The sequence below is a fragment of the Geotrypetes seraphini genome, chromosome 6, assembly GCF_902459505.1.
Source record: "Geotrypetes seraphini chromosome 6, aGeoSer1.1, whole genome shotgun sequence".
NCBI lineage: Eukaryota > Metazoa > Chordata > Amphibia > Gymnophiona > Dermophiidae > Geotrypetes > Geotrypetes seraphini.
In genome coordinates, this window is record NC_047089.1 from 28,359,872 (window position 1) to 28,381,690 (window position 21,819).

Here is a 21,819-nt window from a genome sequence, read left to right on the forward strand (position 1 = left end):
TTTTCAGGCATCATACAGAGGACGAGCAATAGTAGAGAAATCAGGGATCCAGATGGGACAGTATCCTGCAATACTGAGAAAGATGCTCAGAGCCTTGCAGTTATCAGGGACAGGGAGACTACAGATAGCCTGGACATGGGTGTAGGAAGGGACCTGGTACCATGGGAGATTTGAAAGCCAAGGCAGGTGACACAAGGAAGGCATACTTGGAATCAGTGGAAATATGGCCACAGGAAAATTTAAAAGGCAGACCCACTAGCTGTATCAGGTTCCTACCCCAAAGAGCTGACTTGTAAAAATTAAGTAAAATGCAGTTCTGGATCACCCACTAAGCAGGGTAGTCTGACACAAGCGCTCTCTAAAGCAGCAGTCCCTTCACTATCAGCTGACTGGCAAAAATATTTACTTCCATATAAAAGCATTCCTAAAAATTACATTGTTATACCTAAACTTGCATGATTTATAAACAGAAATACAAAATAAAGATTGGAATATACAATAAAACTTTGGATTGCAAATAACTTGGTTTGCAAGTGTTCTATAAGACAAGCAATGATTAAATTTTATATACCAGCAACGTAGTGCAATACACATACATACAGTATAGAAGCATCACATTTTCACAACTGAGCCAATGGTTCCTCACTATATGACGCTGCAGAAATGCAGTGACTGTTCCAAACGAGCAAGGGCTTGCAATACAAGTATGTATATTTTTGTACACGAGTGCCCTGGACTACAAGCATGCTTCTGGAACAAATGCTCCCAAACCAAGGTTTTACTGTACTCACAAGTTTAAACATTGTTCCTTTTTTTTTTTTTTTACAATCAACATGGGTCTCAGTAGAGACTTACTCCCCCTTCCAACAGAATTTCACAAAGGAGAGAGAGAGAAGTGCTTAAAGATCAAAGAGATCAAATTACAGATGTAGTCCTTTTCAGAATTTTTAAATTAGACAAATAACTTCTAAATGTAGACAAAGAACTTCTTTTTAGCATGGAATATAATTTCCAGAAATCATATTTTTTGTTTACATGCATTTCTGAATATACATAAAATTTTATAACAGCCAAAAACTTAAAATGCAAAACCACTTATCTGTTTCAGGAGAAACCGCATTTGAAGTGCTAAACACTTCATGGCCCTTATCACATAAGGAGGAGGAGGGGTACTCCCCTCTCCTGCTTTAAACAACTGACAGTTTAAACTTCACTGATACATTTGGACAGACAGAACTCATAAAGAACCCGGAATACTGCAGGACTTGGGAATCAGATGAAAGGAAGAATTTGGCAAGGTCTGAAGCAAGGGCGGTGCTGAATAGAGTGGGGCTAATTTTAAAGCCCTGGGGTAGACGAGTCCAGGTTTGGGAGGTTTGTCCAGTGGAAGGGTTTTCCCATTGGAATGCAAAAATTGGCTGACTGGAAGAGGAACCGACAGCAAACGAATGCATAAAAACCTGACGGGTTATGTCCTCTTCCAGGGAGCCAGAGGGGGCCAGCCCACACCAAATATCGGCCATTCTAACTGGCACAGACAAATAAGGGTTGATTTGTTAAGTGTAATCAGAGACAAATCCCTTTTTAAAATTAGCTAACATATCAAGGGATCCCCACAGGTAGACAGACATCCCCCCATTGTGCAATGGAGGACAAAAACACTTCCCTGAATTCCTGGCCCTGCCCGTCTCCGGACTAGGGAAACGCAGTACTAACAGGTTCACACTCGCTTCGTCCTCAAGGACGTCTCAGACACTCTCAAACACACAAAACTCAACAGATTTCAGTTCAGTTACTCAACCAGAAAATAACAGTTCCTAGAATCCTTTCCCACAACTTCAGCGACAGATCACGTGGCTTACTAGGCAGGAAAATAGAGACAGGATAGGGATGATCAATCCCCACTTACCAGATGGTGGCCACTCCAGGACAGAATTAAACTGATACAGATTCTTGTACTTTAAACTGAGACTAGATAAGTCAGTTGAAGCGGTCCAACGTCCTGAGGTCTGCCAACCCCCCAAAAGGAAGGCAGCCGGCTAAGCAGACACATCAGCCGTAGGACCAGAAACAAGTGACCAATCGAGTAACCAGTGGTCAAGAGACCTTCAAGTCCCTGTTCGGAAGCCAAATGAAAGGTCACTTGGACACACAAAGTCAGAGGCGTGAAGAAAGTACAAGAGTTTTATTCACAGCATGCATGCTGGACCCCTGAGCTCCAAGCTGGCTCAGAAGTGCCGAAACCAGGAAGTTACAGAGATATTTATTCATTTTTCTGGCTATACAACTGAATTCTAGAAAAAGCTTTTCACGTGTTACTTTTCTTAACACTCATTGGTTCTAAGCTCACACTAGCAGGTTACTAGCAGGACACTTATCTAACTCTTACAGTTAAATGTACAGAAGGGCAGGGTACATCATGGCTCAAACTCTTATCTAGCTTACAATGTGGTAAGGTAGGGACATACATTTTAGGCAGATGAAGTCAATAGATTGTCAGCTATGTAGGCCAGAGCAATATTTTAAACAACAGTTAACCATTTCATGACCCTACAATCAGACAACAAAGGTAGGAAAAATAATTTTATTTTCAATTTAGTGATCAAAATGTGTCAGTTTTGAGACTTTATATCTGCTGTCTATATTTTGCATTATATTCCGGGTAGGATGTCCCATTTTGAGGCAATAAAATAAATGGCCACGTTAAGTATAAAGCATAACTAGGAACTATCCTTGAGAATCACACGAGCAGTTTTCAGAATGGGGCACCCTTACTCTTGCTGGCTTGTGGAAGATATTCAGGCTTCCTTGCAATGATTCTGAGACTGTTTTAGCCATTCCGTTTGGTAAAGGAAAAAAAGAACCTTTAATTAAGTTTTTCCAGCAGCTCCTGAGCATGACCACACGCCTTAAAAGTCCAGCTAGAGAACTTCGTTATGAACAGACCTTTTCGATTCGCAATAGAAATAATAGCCTCTGGTTGGGAAAGCATGCCACTAAAAAGGCTTATGCTGCTCCCAGCTCCCCACATCCCGAGCTACAGCAAAGCAAATACCCCTTTCTTCCTTTCGTGTTTCAAACGTTAGAGGACCAGGCGAATGCATTACTACACTCGAAGTTTGTAGCTGTATTTTTAAGCTCCACGAAATATTTAACAAGCATAAAAACAGATCACGCTTCCGCACGAACACCGAGAGTGCACTAGGACCGTCGCAGAGCAGACTTTGCCGTATACAGTGTAGGGTTACGGATTGGCTTTTTTACTGCCCCTTTTCAGCAATGCGTTCGGAATTTGGTGGTAACAGTACGTAACGTGATGACTCTTTAGGACCCCGGAGGCGACGGCTGATGCTCGAGTACCGGTAGGTAAAATTCTGACATTCCTTTCGTTCCAGAGTAAATGGGGCTGATTGTTCGGTTCAGAATCAGGACTTTTCTCGCCGTCTCGAGGCATTTTCCACACCATGTCAAGCACGTTGTAGCTTTCTCTCTACCAGCCATTCGAGCGCTGTTTTAGGGGTAAATAGTCTGTGATGGTAGTTTCATGGTGGATTAAAAGCTTCTTCTGGGAACTTCTCAGCAAGAACTGAAAGGTAAAAGAATTCTTTTGTGTAAACATGTATAGGTTGCCTGCTTGCAGACTGTGAGGCACTTAGCAAAATCGCTGTTTGATGGCTTATTGAAGCCGTAATGTTTTATCAGTAATGTTCTGAACTTGGCGTTTTTTTCCTCAACAACAGTGGGAGGAGGGGTGAACGCGAGGAAAACGCCTTTAGAAGACAGCTTTAGGAAGAACACGAACATATAGGTTCTTTGTGAAATATGTCTGGGCATGAAATATCCTCTCTGAATAGGCTCTGTTTAATATTTTGGCAGTCTGCTGATGGAACCCCCCCCTTCCCCCCGAATGACAGAGAGAGAAGTTTATTTTTTTAAGCTTAACTGAAAGCTGTAATTAGGATTTGGCAAAACATATGATACCACATTTTAGGGTTTGTTTTTATTTTTATACAGTTAATGTGCATCTTAAATGGGATAGATGATGTAGTAAATCAAAAGATCAAATAAAAGCAATATTGGGCATTAAGAGGAGGGAAGAGCCCTATTGCTAGGGTTCCTCACACAGAAACTGGTTCTTAATATATTTCTCTCGCTGAATACCAGATTTAGTTTTATTTCACTCATATAATTTCCCTTTCATATGTTGTCTCATTTGAACTGGTGGTTTAGTTAGTAATATGAGCAGCTGTAAGGGTAGTTTGAAAAGTTAGGTAAAAAAATAAGTTAAACAGCGTAGTCTTCATTGAGGGCTATAACACTTTGTCCAGTGAGTTTCCCTTTTTTTGTAAGCTATTTTTCCTACAGTATGCTGGACTAAGGAGGAAATTCTGCAAGGGCCGCCTAAAGTTAGGTGGCAGTAGGCACCTGAAGCACACCTACCTGCGCCAAATTTAATAATTGAACACACCATTAAAAGCCAATTACAAAATAACATTAAAAAATAGGCAGCGCTAGGATTCTTCCGCGACTGGCACCTATGTCCCTGGCGCATAGTAACGCCTAGTGATGCCTAACATGGAAATAGTGGTCATAGTATGGGGTGGTGCCAGAATTAAATATCACTAGGCATTGCTATGTGTGATTTTCTGACACATCTGGCGTCTAGGGTCTGTGGTAACTGCAGTTCAGGAAGTGACAGGCCCCTAAGTGTATAGACCTCAATGGAGACTAGGTGGTTTAACTTACTACTTTATCAAATTTTTCAAAACCACCCTTAAAAAGTGGTGGTCAACTTGAGACTTTTCAGCTTCCAGGATTTGAAAAAGGTCACATTGTGTGTCAATAAATAAGCCATTATTCACTCTATGCTTAATAAGGGCCAAAGTACAGCAAAGACATATACTCTACTTGGAATGTGATTCTTAGTTTAAAAAGAAAATATGGTATGCAATTATTATGCTAGTGCTATATAATATAGTTACCAGTTTTTCAAGATTTTTCTAAAAATTACCTTGCTTCTGTTTGATCTTTTTCATTACTGAATGTTGTATCTCTTGTTTTGAGAAGAGGCCTTTCCCCATAATGGAACTGTACTGTGTGGAGAGACCTAAAGAGACATCTCGTACGTTAAATCTCAGGTGCTTGACTGGTCAAATAAAAGTGCAGACTGCTGGCTACTGGGTATTAATTTCTTTTAAAAATAGACTAGTTCTACTAGAATCTATGTTTTACAGAAATGGAAGTAAAAGAACACTGACTGAAGCATGTGGGACATCAGAAAGATGTTGACATAGCTGGCTTCTATTGCTAGCACAGAATGAAGACACCCAGTATCTAGGAACCCTCTTTAGAAGCTAGTTAAAACTCAACCAACAAAGAGGGCAATTTCAATAGTTCTATGTACTTTGTATCTGATTTACAAAGGGAGAAAGTACCTGGATAATATTTGGTACATGTGGTTGATCAAGTGGTAAAACAGCACTTGTTTATTTGACTTAAGAGTCCATGGAAATGTCTTGTTTTAGCCTGGCTAAAAGTATGCACACTGTGTAATTCTACGCGTACTTTTAGCCAAATAGAGGATCCACATTTTCAGTCAGGTTAATTTAAATGGTTTTGAAAATTATCCTCAATGTGGCTAGTTTTACCTGAATGTATAATATCCCTCCCTGAAATCTGAACAAGACTTTCCATTTGAAAGGCAAATAAAAAAGAAACTAGGCAAACAAATATTGAGAGTCAGAAATACGTTTTTAATCACTTCAGTGTTTACCAGCTGTCTTGGTGCACTGCCACTGTCGCCAATGATTTTGTTTACAGTCTGCCAGATAAACCTAAAATCAGTCTCTTTGGCATTATGTTATAACTTTTTATTGTTGAGACCACAAGACTTTTTTTTTCTACAGGATGACTATATTCCTATTTGTTCTTTTCATTCTGCACATGAAGAATTACTATGTTTACCAGTCCAAATAGAATTTTTAATATTGCCAGTACAAAATTGTGTTTTTTTTCTGGTTGGCCCAAAAGTGTGGAGCATAATCCCTTGCTGTTAGGCTAGGACTAGATTAATTATTTTTATTTATTTAAAATATGTGTAGCCAACAGTTTCTGAAAATCAAAGCGTGTAACAACAAAAGTACAACTAAAATATAAAAGACATGAATGCATAGGTGCCGGAACAGGTGGAGGCACAGGGACCATGGCCTCCCCAAAAATTGCTGGTGGCAATGGGACCGACGGTGAATCTACACAGATGGTACTCTCCTGGGAGCGGCATCTTCTTGCCAGCCAGTGTATCTGCTGGTCGGTTCTCTCTGCCGCAAACCATACCCCGCCATCTACTCCTTTCTCTCCCCCGCCCGTGCATGTCTACATTACATTTCTTTCAAATGTTTTCAGGAGGAGGAACCAATTCTCAGCGCCGCCCTGTCACCAGCATATTCTAGCCTCTGTCCGCCCTGCCTCCTCTGACAACTTCCTGTATCCGCTGGGGCAGGTAGTGGAAAGAAGTCGCCGGTTGAGAGTCGTTTCCTCTGCCCAGCAACATTTGCAAGAAATGTAAAGTAGACACATGGGAGGGAAGGTTCACGTAAGAGAGAGCCGACCAGCAGGTAAGCTGGCTGTCAGAAAGATGCTGCTTCCACCAGAGTGCTGCCTGGTGCCACCGGATTTGGGGTAGGGGTAGAAGGTAATGAGGAAGCAATATAGGACTTGGGGGAGGGAGAGATGTTGGATTCAAATGATGGAAGGTGGGAGAGATGTGGCACAGGAATAGGGGAAGAGGGAAATATGTCAGATTTGTGAGGGACAGGGAGAGATGGACAGGGGCGACAGAGAGGATAGAAGGATCACAGGGAGAGGTGGCAGAGAGGGGTACAATGAGAGATGGATTTGGAGGATGACAGGGAGAGAAGAACATGGGGAAGGCAGAGGGGATCAGGGAGACATGGTAGAAGAGGATGAAAGGGAGGGAGAGATAGATATGGAGTGGCAAAATGGAGAGAGGGATAGATGGATTTGGTGGAGAGGGCAAAATGTGGAAAGGGAAGAAGATTCGGGGGAGGAAAGATGGACAACTCAGGGAGAGCAGAGGAGGAAGAGGAGAGATGGACAGGGAAAGGCAGAGGGGATATGGACTGAGGGACAGAACAGGGTTGGGATGAGAGATGTCAAACTTGGGAGGAGGGAGTGGAAGGGCAGAAATGAGAGATGTTGGACTTATGGGAGGGAGAGAGAAAGAAAGAGAGGAAAGAAATGCTGGGTTACAAGGGTGAAATAAGCAACAAGGAGGGGAGATGCTAGAAATGGTGGATCCATGTAGGAAAGTAGTCAAGGAGATAAATGAGCAGAATGAGTATATTGGGATAGAAATGTGGTAATGGGAAGCAGATAAAAGGGAATAGGAGGATAAGAAATGTGAAAGCTAGGGAGGTGAGAGAAGGAAATAGAAATTTGATTAGATAAAAAGTGATAAGGCATAAAGCAATGTTCCCTCTAAGCTACATGGCCGCACACCTTTTGATAGCGGGCCACACATTAGGACCTCTGGCCATATTCTGCTGCTGCTGTGGCTTTATGAAGAAAGAAGTGTGGCTGGAAGGAAGGAGAAGGAGTCCTACTTGGATGTCTTAGTGCCGGCCAGAACACAAGTGCACACCCTTGGGAGGGGGCATGAACTTGGGACAAGGGAGGGAGGGAGAGAGGTGTGTTGGGTCACAAAAGGGAGGGATAGAGGGGTGCATTGGGACACAGAAGGGAGGGGAAGCGCGCATTGAGACAAGGAAGGGAGTGTGAATTTATGATGGAGGGGGGCATGAACTTGGGGCACAGAATGGAGAGAAGGGAACATGTTGTGACACAGAAGGGAGAGAGGGGGCACAAACTTGGAACACGGGAGGGAGGGAGCATGACCTTGAGACATAGAGAAGGAAAGAGATGCTGAGGTGGGAGGGAATAGAAAGTGAGAATTGTTGAACATGGGTGTGAGAGGAAAAGAGATGGCGTACATGGGGAAAGAAAGAAAGAGGAGAATTGTTAGGAGGGAGAGAATTGTTGGACCTGGTGGTGGGAAAGGAGTGAGGTTGAGAGATAGAAATGTTGGTTATGGTGGAGAGGGAACAGTGGTACGGAAGGAAAGGGATGCAAGAGGAAGGAATGTTAGACATGGATGGTGGTGGAGGGAATGGAGGAAAAGATGTGGCCTGATGCTGGAAAGGGGTGATAGAAGGAGAAATGTTTGGCATGGGCTGGTGAGTAGGGGCAAAAAATGTTGCATACAGTTCAGGGGATAAGAGAGGGAGAAATGTTGGATGTGGCAGTAAAGGGAGTTGGAAAAAGGCACCCTGGATCCCTCCCTCTCTCTCTCCCTACTCCTTCTGCAGCAAGGGAGGGAATGGGAGAGAAAGAGAAAGATGGTGGACAGTGAAAGAGAGGGAGACGTTGCAAATGGGGGTGGAGGAGAGAGAAAGAAATGCTGTGCAGGGGTGGAGAGGGGAAACTGACTGTCCTTTGTGTAGTTTAATTTTATGGTTACCATTATGTATTGTTAATAAGCTTATATTGTGTCTACAGTATATGAAAAATGAATGGAATAAATGGCATTTACAAGTACAAAACTCTTATTATGGGGGTGGAGTCTAGGGCAGAGCTTCCCCCCCCCCCAAAAAAAAAAAAAGCGTTCTATTGCCTATGCATGAAAGAATATGAAAAATGTTAAACCACAGCGGTACTATTAGACATGTTGTTTGTTTGTTTTTTAAACCCTCATAAGAACATGAGAGTTGCTAAACTGGGACAGATTGAAGGTGCATCAAGCCCAGTACCCTGCTTCCAACAATGGCCAACCATCTTTCATGTTGCAGATGCCTGCAGAAATAAGAAAACCCTTAAGCTTTTTTCTAAAATAAATCATATTAGTCAGGATGCATAATTCAGCAGGCAATGTTGTCCAACATTATTCGAGCAGCAAAACCATATATTGCTGGGCTCTATGGTGCTGAATTTGGTTGAGGTGAAGATGAAGGTTGTGCCTGGAAGGAAAATATTCACCAGCGCTTTTTTCATTGTAGTTGCCATAACTATCGCCTGTTGCTCAAAATCAGCTGCTTCAGAGCACAGTTGACATAATCTTAAAAACTGGCTAAGCTTTAAATGTAGCTGATGTGCCTCCAAAATATATGGAGGATTGTTTTATGCCTCAGCAGGGCTCATAGTCTCCCATAATGCTACCATCACAAATGCTGCTGCTGGGGGAAAGAGGCAAGAGGTGTTACTGGCTGACTCCTCAATTCAAAAGAAAATTTATCATGTCCTGACCTATGCTATATCCGTTTTTGAGATGGAGTGACCAGAACTGCACACAGTACTCAAAATGCAATTGTAGCATGGACCTATGAAGAGGCATAATGAAATTCTCAATTTTGCTCCATTTTTTTTCAAATAATATCTAATATTCTGTTTGCTTTATTGGCAGCTGAAGCAAAATGGACTGGAAAATTCAATGTATTATCTATGTTATTCATTGTATATCTATAGTTTGGATTATTTTTTCCTTATGTGCATTACTTTGCACTTTGTCCACATTAAACCAACTTCCACTTAGATATCCAGGCCTAAATTCTATATACCACACCTAAAAAATTGGCATCAACTAGTGTGATGCTAAGCACGATTTTATAAGGTATGTGTATATTTTATAGAATCATTCTTAGCACCAGTGTATGATAAATAACTTAAGTACAGGCATTTAGGTCAGCTAAAACCAGGCTTAAATGCCTGACCTTGCATTTCTTAGCAAATTTAATGCTGCAAAAACCCGAAGGAATGGTATAGTTTAGGGGGTGAGAATTTATGTGCACGACAGAAGAGCGGGATTTGGGTGTGATTCTATGTGATGATCTTAGGTGGCCAAACGGGTTGAAAAGGTAACGACAAAAGCTAGAAGTATGCTAGGGTGTATAGGAAGAGGTATGGCCAGTAGGAAAAAGGAAATATTGATTCCCCTTTATAAGACTCTGGTGAAACCTCATTTAGAATATTGTGTACAATTCTGGAGACTGCACCTTCAAAAAGATATAAAAGGAATGGAGTCAGTCTGGAGGAAGGCTACTAAAATGGTGCATGGCCTTCATCGTAAGGCGTATGGGAAGAGACTTAAAGATCTCAATATATATACTTTGGAGGAAAGGTAGGAAAGGGGAGATTTGACAGAGACGTATGTGGTGGAAATGTGTATGAGTTGAGTCTTATTTGAAAGGAAGCTCTAGAATGAGAGGGCATAGGATAAAATTAAGAGGTGCTAGGCTCCGGAGTAATCTAAGGAAATACTTTTTTACAGAAAGGGTAATAAATGCGTGGAGACAAGAGATTGTGTCTGAATTCAAGAAAGTGTGGGATAGGTACGTGGGATCTCAGAGAGAGGAAGAGATAATGGCTACTGCAGATGGGCAGACTGGATGGGCCATTTGGCCTCTATCTGCCATCATGTTTCTTTGCCTGTGCCTAATTTATGCACGCATCGGGCATATTCTATAACAATGCACCTAATGTTTAGGAGTATCCTCGATCTGCCCCTAGCCACACCCCTTTTTAAAATTTCTACATTATAACTGGCACACATCTTTTACAGAATTGCGCTTTCTGAGTTGTATGTAACTTTTAATTAGTCAATTATGAGTTTTTAATTGCTAATTAAGTTGTACACGTACATTGGCTATGAAACCGATGTACCTGCACAACCTTTGGCGCCATATTTAAAATTTGGGGCCAGTCCAAGAGTCTCATAAGGTCTCCTGCAAGTCCTAACAATCTACTTTTTGGTGCTAAAATCACTTCTGTGGTGGCCATCTTGATTTCCCGATTTGAAATTAAAAACTTCTATCTGCCTCAAAAACCTCGTTTCTTTTATTAAAAACAAATGGGATAGACTCCTTAGGTCAGGATACTTCAGATTCATGCCCTATTTGTGGCAGGTAGAAGCCTGAGGAGCATCCATGTTCCACATGCTGCGCAGCACATGAGGGTGGTGGAATCACTAATTTAGTTCCACCACCATTTGTTTGAGCAGAGCACTTTGCTTCTTTCCAGTTCTGCTGTTGGGATGTTCCATTTCATATCCTAGTAACAGCAGCTCCCCTTTCATACTCAGTTTATGGATATCTGCACCCAGCTCTTCTAGTGCAATAGGAATGGTATGCTGAACATTAGGGTACTCTGTTCATTCTTGTGAGAATATTGCAGAAAGATGTCAATCACAATTTTTGAAACCTCCTCCTTCTCTAGATGGTGGCTTCCATAGAAGTAATGCCTTGGGCAAGGGTGCATATGTGTCCACTTCAGGATGTGCTGTTGTCTTGGTCTCCCCTGAGAGACTCCCTACAGGGCCCTCTACCCTGAATGGAGGCAGCCTGCAATATACCCATTTCAAATTGATTCCTGGATCACACTGACAATAGATGCCAGCCTGTCCAGCTGGGGGGGAGGGGGGGCGCACTGCAGTTGTTGCCCAGTGCAAGAGAAATGGACACTATCCCTGTGGAAGCGGTTGATAAACAGGCTGGAACTGAGAGTGGTCCGTTGGTGCTAGAAGGCAGAACCAAAAGAATATTCTCAGACATACATGCACCAAACCACACCTCCCTAGCTTTATTTGTTTACGCAAGAAAAATTAAGGTCTGATACTTTTTGAACAGCCCTCATATTCCATGTCATATTTTGGTCACTAATGGTCTTCTTGCAAAGCTTTATTTTGATCTGGCATGCCAAAATTTCATGGTCACTACCATAAAATGCTCCTGGTTTAGTCCTTGCAGTCAAAACTGCAGATTTCCATCTCTGTCCTATGCAGATGTAGTCTATTTGATTTTGATACATGCCATTTGGAGAGGTCCACGTGTACTGGCGACGTTTGTGGTGTTGGAAATGTATGTTCATGATTGACAGTTGGTTCATTTTGGAATGATTATAGAATGATCCAGAAAGCATTAAAAAAAGATGGAAAGAATATACGGAAAATCTATACAAGGCAATGAGGATTACATTGGGGAAATTGAACAGGAAACTGATGCTGAAGAAGAACCAGATATTTTAAAAGAAGTCATAGCAGCAATTAAAGCTTTATCAAAAAACAAGACACCAGTATTCCAATTAATCAAAAGCTCAGAAGGTGCTATCATAGCCCTCACTCGACTGAGTCAACATATTTGGAAGGAAAAAGCATGATCAACTTATACCGAAGAAAGGTGACATCAAGGTCTGTAACAACTACAGAACAATTGCATTAATTCCACATGCCAGCAAAATATTGCTGAAAATAATACAACGAAGGTTTCACTCATATGTTGAGCCAGAACTACCCGAAGTTCAGGCCGATTTCAGAAAAAGTTGATGAACAAGAGACTAATATTGTCAATATTAGATGGATAATGGATAAGAGCAAAGAATGCCAAAAACCCCTATATTTTTGCTGTATCGACTACAGCAAAGCTTTTGACTGTATGGATCACGATAAACTATGGAGAACTCTAGCACAAATGGGAATATCCAAACATATAACACAGCTGATAAAGAGCCTCTATAAAAATCAAGAGGCTGCAGTAAGAACAGAATATAGCAACACTGATTGGTTTCCAATAAGACGTGGCATCAGGCAAGGATGCATATTGTCACCTTACCTGTTCAACCTTTACGGCAAAGCCGTCTTCAGAAAAGCAAATTTGGAAGAAGAGAGCATTTGTTTCAAAGTTGGCGGCCAAAATATAAACAATCTGCACTATGCAGATGATACAATGCTCATCACCAGCAGCAAAGAAGACATGCTGTATCTACTTACAAAAGTCAAAGCTGAAAGCCTAACATGGGATTAGAACTGAACATACTGTACATAAGACGAAGACCATGAAAATGATAAAGATTTTGAGCTTGAAGTTGATAGAATAGAAGTTGTAACGATTTCAATCTCCTGTGTTCTTTCAGAAACAAAGAAGCAACTAGCAGGAAAGAAAAACTCTGCAGAATAGCACTGGGTCGCTCTTCAATGAAGGCTCTTGACAAAGTATTCAAAGGCAAGGAATTAACACTCCAAAAGACTCCACCTCAAGACACAGAAGAACCTTGAACCCTTTCGCCTTCCCCCCACTCAAAGGCACACAACGCAAGAAAATGTTTGACAACCTTCTGGCAACACAAGCAGCAAAAATCAACCATTCCATCTCCAATCTTATAACAATATCAGACAACTTCAAAACATTCAGAAAAGAAATCAAAACCCTGCTTTTCAAAAAATTCATCCAAATATCTTAACCCCTCCTCTTTTACCTCCAGAAGATTCACCTACCTTCAGATAACCTTCCCCCAAATTACCCACCTTAACACCTTCCAATTAAACAAATACCATAAATAGATTGTAACCTACCCTCTCTAACTGCATTCCATATGTATTTTTCATACAGTTCTTCACTGTCAGTTTAATTTCCATCCTATAAGTTCACATAGAATTTTTCTTTTTTCAACCATCTTTATTTTCTCTTCTTTATTAATTTCCAGGTACTTTAGTTAGATTGTGAGCCTTTGGGACAGTAAGGGAATTTTTTTAAGTACCTTCTTACTTCTCATTTATAATCTTAATGTATATTTTCTTCAAACCGCTTAGAACCTAACGGATGTAGCGGTATATAAGAAATAAATTACATTACATTACATTACTTGTCCATGCACTCATTTTTTTCAGAGGTCAATTATGGATACAAAAGCTGGATGTTATGGAAACGAGACAGAAAGAAGATTGACTAATTTGAACTTTGGTGCTGGAGAAGAATTTTATGTGTTTTGTTGACCACCAGAAGAATTAACAAATCGATTCTTGAAAAGATCAACCCAGCTATGTGACTCGAAGCCCAAATGATGAAGTTACAACTGTCTTATTTTGGTCACACTATTAGAAGAGAGAGATCATTGGGGAAGGACTTTATATTTGGGAAGATCGAAGGAACCAGGCGAAGAGGGTGACCTGCAAACAGATGGCTGGACATGTTGTACGCAACCATGGGGATGACGCTGGAGGACCTTTCCGGACTAGCACAAAAAACAATCTCTTTTTAGATCTGTAATTCATCAAGTTGCTAGAACTCAAACACGAGTTAATGGCACCTAACTAACTAACTTCTTTGATCAGAGACAGTATATGATTAGTATCTTTGGCAGAGGATCCAGGAATGCATTTAACTTTGTTTGGACCCATAGATTAAGTCTCTAAATTAATGCCTATGATAGTGGAGTCCAAGAGGTTTTTACATTTTGCTGATTTGTGTGGGTTATGTTTATCCACCAGCATTCAGAGATGGAGAACCAAACTGAGTTTTGTCATATAGGATGGTAAACTCCCTGGTTAACCAGTATTTTCTGTCTCCACAGGCTCCTTGTTTCATCTGCTAGTTTGCTCATGTTCTAGGTTTTCGGTTCAGTAGAGCCTTAGGGCGGTTAGGTTCGGTGCTTGCCTAGCCTAGGAGTACCCCTGATGGTGCCAGGTTTTCCTCCCCTTGTCCTGCCATGGCCGTCACCCTCTTCACAGCAAAACAAAAAAAAACAAACCCCAAAACTATGTGCATTGGAGGTTCTTGGAGCTGAGGAAGTGCAGTTGTCCTACTGCATTTGTCTATGGGAATGAAGATTTGAAGGCACATTGAATAGTGTTTCTGTCAGACCAATGATTACTGCAGGTCTGGATGTACTAATGATGCTATGCAGATAAGATTGTGAGTATTACCTTGGTTTTCAATCTTTTGCAGATGTGCTTCATGGGACTGAATCGGATAAATCACCTTTTAGAACACCATTGAACTGCATGACTATGCCTTGGCATGCTCTTCATGGTTGCAGTGTCCATTTTCCTTCCCTGCCCACAAACTGGGTTCTGCTCTGGCTTTTCTCCAGGGGGAGGGATAATTCTTCTCTTTGGTGTGCTTCCTCACAGGGGCCCCTGGGGAGTTTGTTCACATTTCCCTTCTGCTTGGCAATTTGTGAAAAAAAAGACCATCAATCTGATGGATGTGGCTGGATTCCTGGTTATAGATTGGTTAAAGAGTAGTTCCGTTTCGATGGGCATGTGCTCCATTGTCCAAGCCAGTTTTCTTTGAGCAGCTCAGACTGAGGATGAGGGTGGCACTTCCTGCTCACACCGAGATTGCTATAGACATAGTGCTCTGCCAAGAGCCTTCTAGTCCTCCAACCCATGGTGGCTTTGGCAGGTGTGGTTCGCTCTCAGCTGTGTTGGCCCTAGCTTGGTCAGTACTTCCTGCCTGGGGCTTGTTGGGGCCTCTACACAGGTGAATTACATCTAAGCAACACTATAACGGCTTGGGGGCTGCAGCTTCAGTCTTGTCTGAGAGACATCAGGGTATTTATTTAGGAATTAGGGTCCCTGACCTTTTAAGGAATGGATGGCTATTGCACCCTGATTCTTGGAGGAGACATTCTGTTGGGCCCCAGTTTGCTGCCCATGTCTCCATTCCTGTGAGGCCCTGCCTTTGGAGAGGGCTCTTGTTGCCTTTGTTTTGTTTAGGGGGGCCATGCTTTGGCCTTCATTTGTGTCTGCACTCTTATCACGCTTTAGCCTAGGGGCGGATACCTGGAGGCTGCATGAGGTAGGTGGCTGTGGTTTAGTTAGTTTGCCTCCAACAGTACTACTTTTCTCTGTGTTTATGTGCAGGGGGGAATATAACCAAAAACACCTAGTTATAGAATTGCCTTTCATGTGCCCTTACACTAGTCATACACATAGCCCATATAGCTTACATTGTTAGAAATTTGGGATTCCTCTGCTTTTTTTCAAGAATCTATTTGTGTAACCAATAAAACGTCATTCCTGTTTTAGCAACAGAAATTCTCTACAACTTGAACCGAGAGCTGTTTTGGAGGAAGAAACCTAAGCACCACCCTCCAATCTCTGGAGAGAAACAGCAGTGGAAATGGAAGACAGAATGAAACACACAGAACTGCAATCATAGAAGTCACTAGACAGGAAGGGAAAGAAGATGGAAGTCCTATTAATTTCTATAGCAATAATGATGTCTTCAGCAATTATGTCATGAGTTCCCATTCAACGACTTCGGAATCACTCATCCATATTATCTCTTTGTCTGTGATCAAGAATGTACTGAAACTCTTCTACATTACACCCGACTTAACTGATCGAGTTGACATGTATTACCTCTGCAAAATGCATTATCTTCTGCTATATGTATTATCTTCTGTCATAAGTAATATCTTCTGTGAAATTGTAATATCATAACTCTTCACTGTTCCTGTAACTTACTCCTATCCTGAAATGTAATTCTACTGGAATGTCCCAGATATTTTCTATATTGTAATCCGCCTAGAACCGCAAGGCACAGGCGGAATAGAAATCCGTAATGTAATGTAATATAATGTAATAATTACTGGTACATTGACTATCTTCATTTCATCAGAAATAATGAGTAACAAAGCAATGGAGAATGCTTGAATACGTAAAAAGATTTATTACTACCATACTAGAGGGCCAGTTCAAGGAGTGGTGGTGACCTGAGCCATTCTGATTTTGCATCCCTATTTGGGGCCACTCTAGTGGCATGAACCATACAGATATCGGAGTTCATACTGCAAAAATGGCCCCTCATTAGAAGGAATATGGTATTGTAGCTTAATTAACATTGTTTTACTCAGTTTCGGCACATAAAGATGACATTTCATTCTCTAAAAATGAAAAATAAATATGTACCTTTTTATTATCTGATTATTTTCCTAATTGGGTTGGTCCTGGTTTCTCTCGCATCTTCTTGTTGGTTTCCTTCTAAATCCTTCTCCAGAATTTCATTTCTGGTTTTGGCTTCTTCATTCTCCCTGTCTTTTTCCCAACTTCCCCTAGATCATTTTTCTGATCTTGATTCTTCTGTTTCATCTTATTTTATCTATTTTTCTCCTGTGCCTTTTGTCTACCTATAGTTATATTCCATTCCTTCTTCTTTCACTCCACTCTTTCACTTTTCAACAGCTACTTAAGAACTTTCCATTTCCTACAATGTGACAAGGAGTAATCAAAGTCAGAAAGGATGCTAGGTTGCATAAAGAAACATAGCCAGCAGACAGAAAAGAGTGATAATGCCCTTTTTAAAGTCATTGGTGAGGCACCACTTGGAGTGCTGTGTTCAGTTTTGGAGGCTGTATTTTGCTAAGGATATAAAAAGACTTGAAGCAGTTCAGAGGAGGGAGACCAAAATAGTACTGAGTCTGTGCCACAAGATGTATGAGAATAGACAGAGGTGATATGATACAGACATTTAAAATACTTGAAAGTTATTAATGAGCAAAGAAATATTTTTCAAAGATGGAGCAACTATAGAACTGAAGGACATGAAATGAAACTACAAGGAAAGAAGCTTAAAAGCAATATCAGGAAATATTTTTTTTTACCAAAAGAATGGTGGATATGTGAAACACCCTCCTCCTGATAGAGGAGTTTGTACAGAAACTTGGGATAAATGCAGAGAATCCCTATCTAGCAAAGGGATTGGATAAAATGACAGGAGTGCAACCTGCACAGAAGATTAGGTACAATCCCAAACAAAGGCATTGAGGGGTTACCATATATAATTGAATAAAAGTCGAGACCCCCATTTCCCCCCCCCCTCAAAAAAAAAAGAGGAAAAATGATTGACTCAAATATGACAAGCATGTTAATATTCATGTGCCCTCCCCTGTCAGGCTCTGCACCCAGCCCCCTTCTCTCCCTGCTAGGCTCTCCACTCTGTCCCCCCTTCCTCCCAGGCTCTGCACCCTGTCCATTGTACCTACTCTCTGCCGATATCTTGCATTCCGCTGCACCTACCCTATGACCCGTGTACCTGGAATCCCTGGTGGTCCAGAGGTGTAGTGGGCAGGAGCAAGCTTTCTGCCCTCCTGCCCCGCTGCTGAGCCAATCGCTGTCCCGAGTTCTGGCGGTTCAGCTGTACTGAGCAGGAACGTGCTTTGGTGCTGCTGCTTGGCACTGAGCAGCTTCCTGCATAGCTGCAGCAAGTCTCATGAGAATTCGCGGGAGTCATTCAGGAAGCCGCTCAGTGACGAGCAGCAGCGCCAAAGTTCACTCCTGCTCAGTACAGCTGAAGCCAGAACTCGTGGCAGTACCGGCTCAGCAATGGGGCAGGAATGCAGAAAGCTTGCTCCTACCCGCTACACCTCTGGACCACTAGGGATTCTAGGTACATGGGTCATAGGGAAGATGCGGCAGCATGCAGGGTATCAGCAGTGATGAGGTACAATGGGTGGGGGGCCAGGGTACAGAGCCTGGCAGCCCAGCAATGGCTTGCAACAAGTCTGGGAGGGGGGTGGCTGGGTGCTGGGCACTTGCCCAAATATAAACCGAGACCCCCATATTTGGATAATTTTTGGGCCCAAAAATCTGTTTATATTTGAGTATATATGGTAACCTACATTCTCCAGAGACAAGCAGGGAAGATGCAGACACACTTGATGGTGAAGACTTCTGACCAATCTGGTGTGTTGGTGCTTTCCCATAGTTATAGTAAGCTTTTGGGCTTACTGGGCATGTGCAGGGGACCCTGCCTTCGCAACTCCCCTTGCCTTGTCAGTTTTTTGTCTTAATGCTCCTGAAAGGTTGCAGCTCTCCTCTCTTACTTAAAAAAGAAGTGGGTATAATTCTCACAGATTTAAAAAAAAAAAAAAAAGTAGAAAAGAAAAGACAACAGCTGACATTTTTGGCTTCAGCGGCAAAAATTGGCGAAATTTAGAACAATGAGAGCTCCTCTCAAAACCCCTCCCAGAGACTGCCGTGTAAGCAATTCTCAGCAGATCTTTACATTTGAGGCAAGATATTACCAAGGCCACAGATTGCGCTGCTCACTCCCTTCCCCCAGGGCCCTATTTCAGCACCCCTTGAGGAGGGAAGCAGACATTTGCTGATGTTGGGAGGAAAAAGCTAAACGCCAGAATCAATGGACCATAGCAATAAACAACCGGTAGTGGATAGCTGTGCAACCCCTTCTCCACCAGCCACAACAGCTGTACTGCACTGCCCAGAGAAAGGATCAGCTCCTCTTAAGCGCAGGGAAGCAGCTGGGAAGGCTCCCGCAGTCCTCTCTTCACTACAGAAGAAGTCTTCAACATCGGTTGAATCTAGTAAAATAGTTAAATCAAGCCTTTCTCCCCCACCTCCAGCTTTTGCTAAGAGTCAGGGAAAGTCAAAATATCAGGTTCCTAGGGTCCTTCAGAATCAGAACCCTGTGCCTCCAAAACAGCCCAGTAGGCCATTCCTACTGCAAGAGGTTTCTCAGCAGGCAAATCCAATACAGTCTCTCAACATTTTTTCAGCTTCTACAGTATTTCATGCAGGAGAGTGCTGCTCTTTTACAACCTGTTGCAGAACAGCACTGCCCTCTATGGACAAACCATTCATGCCATCCTTCCACATCAAGTGCCAGAGCATCTATTCCTTCAGAGCCTCTACAAGACATGGATTGAGACCAATGCACCTCCATTTCTTCCTCTCCACCCAGTGGTGTAGTAAGGGGGGTGCAGAGGGCAGACCATCTTGGTGGGTGTGCCAGCATTTCTCTACCCCCGCCATGCTCGTGCCCTCCCTTCTCCCCTACCGCATACCTCTATAAATCTTTAGTGCGAGCAACTACTTTGGCCTGCTGCATGCACCAGCCTGGCTCACTCTGGAATCACTTCCGGGTTGGGGGGCCAGGAAGTGACTTCATGAGGGAAAGCCAATGCTGGTGTGAGTAGCAGGCTGTAGAAGCTGCTCACACTGGTAAAGATAAAAGAGGTACAGGGAAGGGAAGGCATGAGTGTGGTGTGGGGGCGCAGAAGAAGCAGGGGTGGCGTGGAAGGAGTAGGGGGGCAGAGAGGAGGGAGGGTGCCTCCATCCTGGGTATCTCCTATCCTTACAACACCACTGTCCATCTCATAGTACAGCCTCTCCAGAGGCATGGTCAAAACCATATAATACTGCAACAGAACTGAACCTGCCTTCTGTCCAACCGCTGGTCCAGTCAGAATACATGGAGGAATATTCCTATCCAAAACTCCAACAAAAAGTTTCTACCCTTCTCAGTCTCACACTGCTACACCAGCGGACAAGAAAGATTTTCTGGCTATTCTTCAATCTTGCCAAGCACTTTCAAAAGAAGTTATTGCACTACTGTTACAGAAAATGCTACAAGACCTTCAGCTTGCCAATTAGCATAAACCACAATCAGTATCCACTGCTTCTAGACGTTTAGACCTCAAATATAAACTGCAAAATGCTCCAGGCCATGATGTCCAACAGTTACCACACCATTCCATGGTTACCAAGTCAGCAATCAAAAAGGCTAAATCCACCAAGGCCCAATTCAAGGTACCACCCGGAAAGGACTTCGATCTCCTTGATTCCATAGGGAGGAAGGTTTATTAGGGATACATGCTTTCATCTAAGATCATAGCCCGTCAACTCCAAATACTATATTTCTAACACTTTATTCTTCAGCAGCTGGAAACTGCCTCTCAGGAAAACATAGCCATTTTACACACTGCATTACAAGAATCTACTTGTCACTTATACAAGACTAATTATAACGCTTATGATATGATCTCTAGAACAGCAGCGGCTGCAATTGTGACACATCAATTGCAATTGTGGCTTAAAGCTTCTGATCTTAGAGAAGACCTCCACAAAAGGCTAGCAGATGTGCCCTGCCTGGGGAATAGACTTTTTGGAGAAAAGGTAAAGGATACTGTCTCACAGCTTAAAGAGGACTCCACAGCTATTTGTGAGCTCTCAGCACATCATACTGACCAATCTCAGATCTATCACCGATCTATACCCTCTACTTCTTTCCACAAGACATATCATCAACAGTTTTTCCAACAGTACTATCCTAGGCGAAGATTTGCTCCCTACAGTAGATCCAATCCTCAACGTTCACAATCTTTTGCTTACTCTCCCGTGAGCTGTCGGGTGGGTAGGCTCTAGCGCATGGGTCTTGAGACTTAAAAAATGTTTAAACTGATAGTATACTTATGCACTGTCTGTACCGGACTCTATGGGTGATGTTACCCACATGTGAGAACATCTGCCTCTTGTCCTTGGATAACACCTGTTACATATAAGTAATTGTGCTGGACATCCCATTCGAAAATGGATGTTTCTCCGCCTCCGACATTGGCTGTTTTATCAGAAAAGTTTAAAGTTGGACTTAGACATCCTTTCGAAAATGGCCCTCTGTCTATTTTGGGTACATATAATCGCAGTTTTTTCACTCAGGCTTTTCTAATCTTAATGCACACCAACTATTCACAACTTAATGCACACCACATGTTTCTGTGACTTCCACATTTATAGCACATATTCAGTCCTTGGCATACAATTGATTCTCACATTCCCCCTATCTTTCCATAGTTACTCCAGTTTTAATTCACATCTATTTTATGCATCTAAATTCACCTTCACTTTGTATTCATCCTGTTAATATGTTGCTCAAATATCGATCTCTTCACCATAGCTTATTATGCTTAAATATTCACAGCATTTTTTAGATGAAAGCTTCACCCCATGTGTTTTAGTGTACCTCGTCACACTATCAATTTTGAGTCTATTTTTCCTAAGCATTTCAGCTTGTTAACTATTTTCACATACTTCACACCCTAAGTTTAATCTTCCATGTTATCTCTACTATTAAGGACCCCTGAGGAAATTCCTCCAGCTAAAACATGGATCTTGTGCGGTCCAGAGTCATTTTGTTTGTGTAGATTACAATATCTTGAGTGAAGGCTCTGCATAAA

The 21,819-nt window shown here is 42.2% G+C and overlaps 1 protein-coding gene across 5 annotated transcripts in view; it reads left to right on the forward strand.

The window, feature by feature from the left end:
- AMOTL1 (angiomotin like 1) overlaps positions 1-21,819 on the forward strand; it is a 201,617-nt gene that overhangs the window by 45,245 nt on the left and 134,553 nt on the right. Inside the window, exon 1 of one of the 5 annotated variants that reach the window (XM_033948873.1) lies at positions 2,765-3,362. The exons of 3 other annotated variants lie outside the window; for them this stretch is intronic. The gene's annotated coding sequence lies outside the window, so the exon portion shown is untranslated. One more of the 5 variants, XM_033948871.1, reaches the window with a different exon arrangement.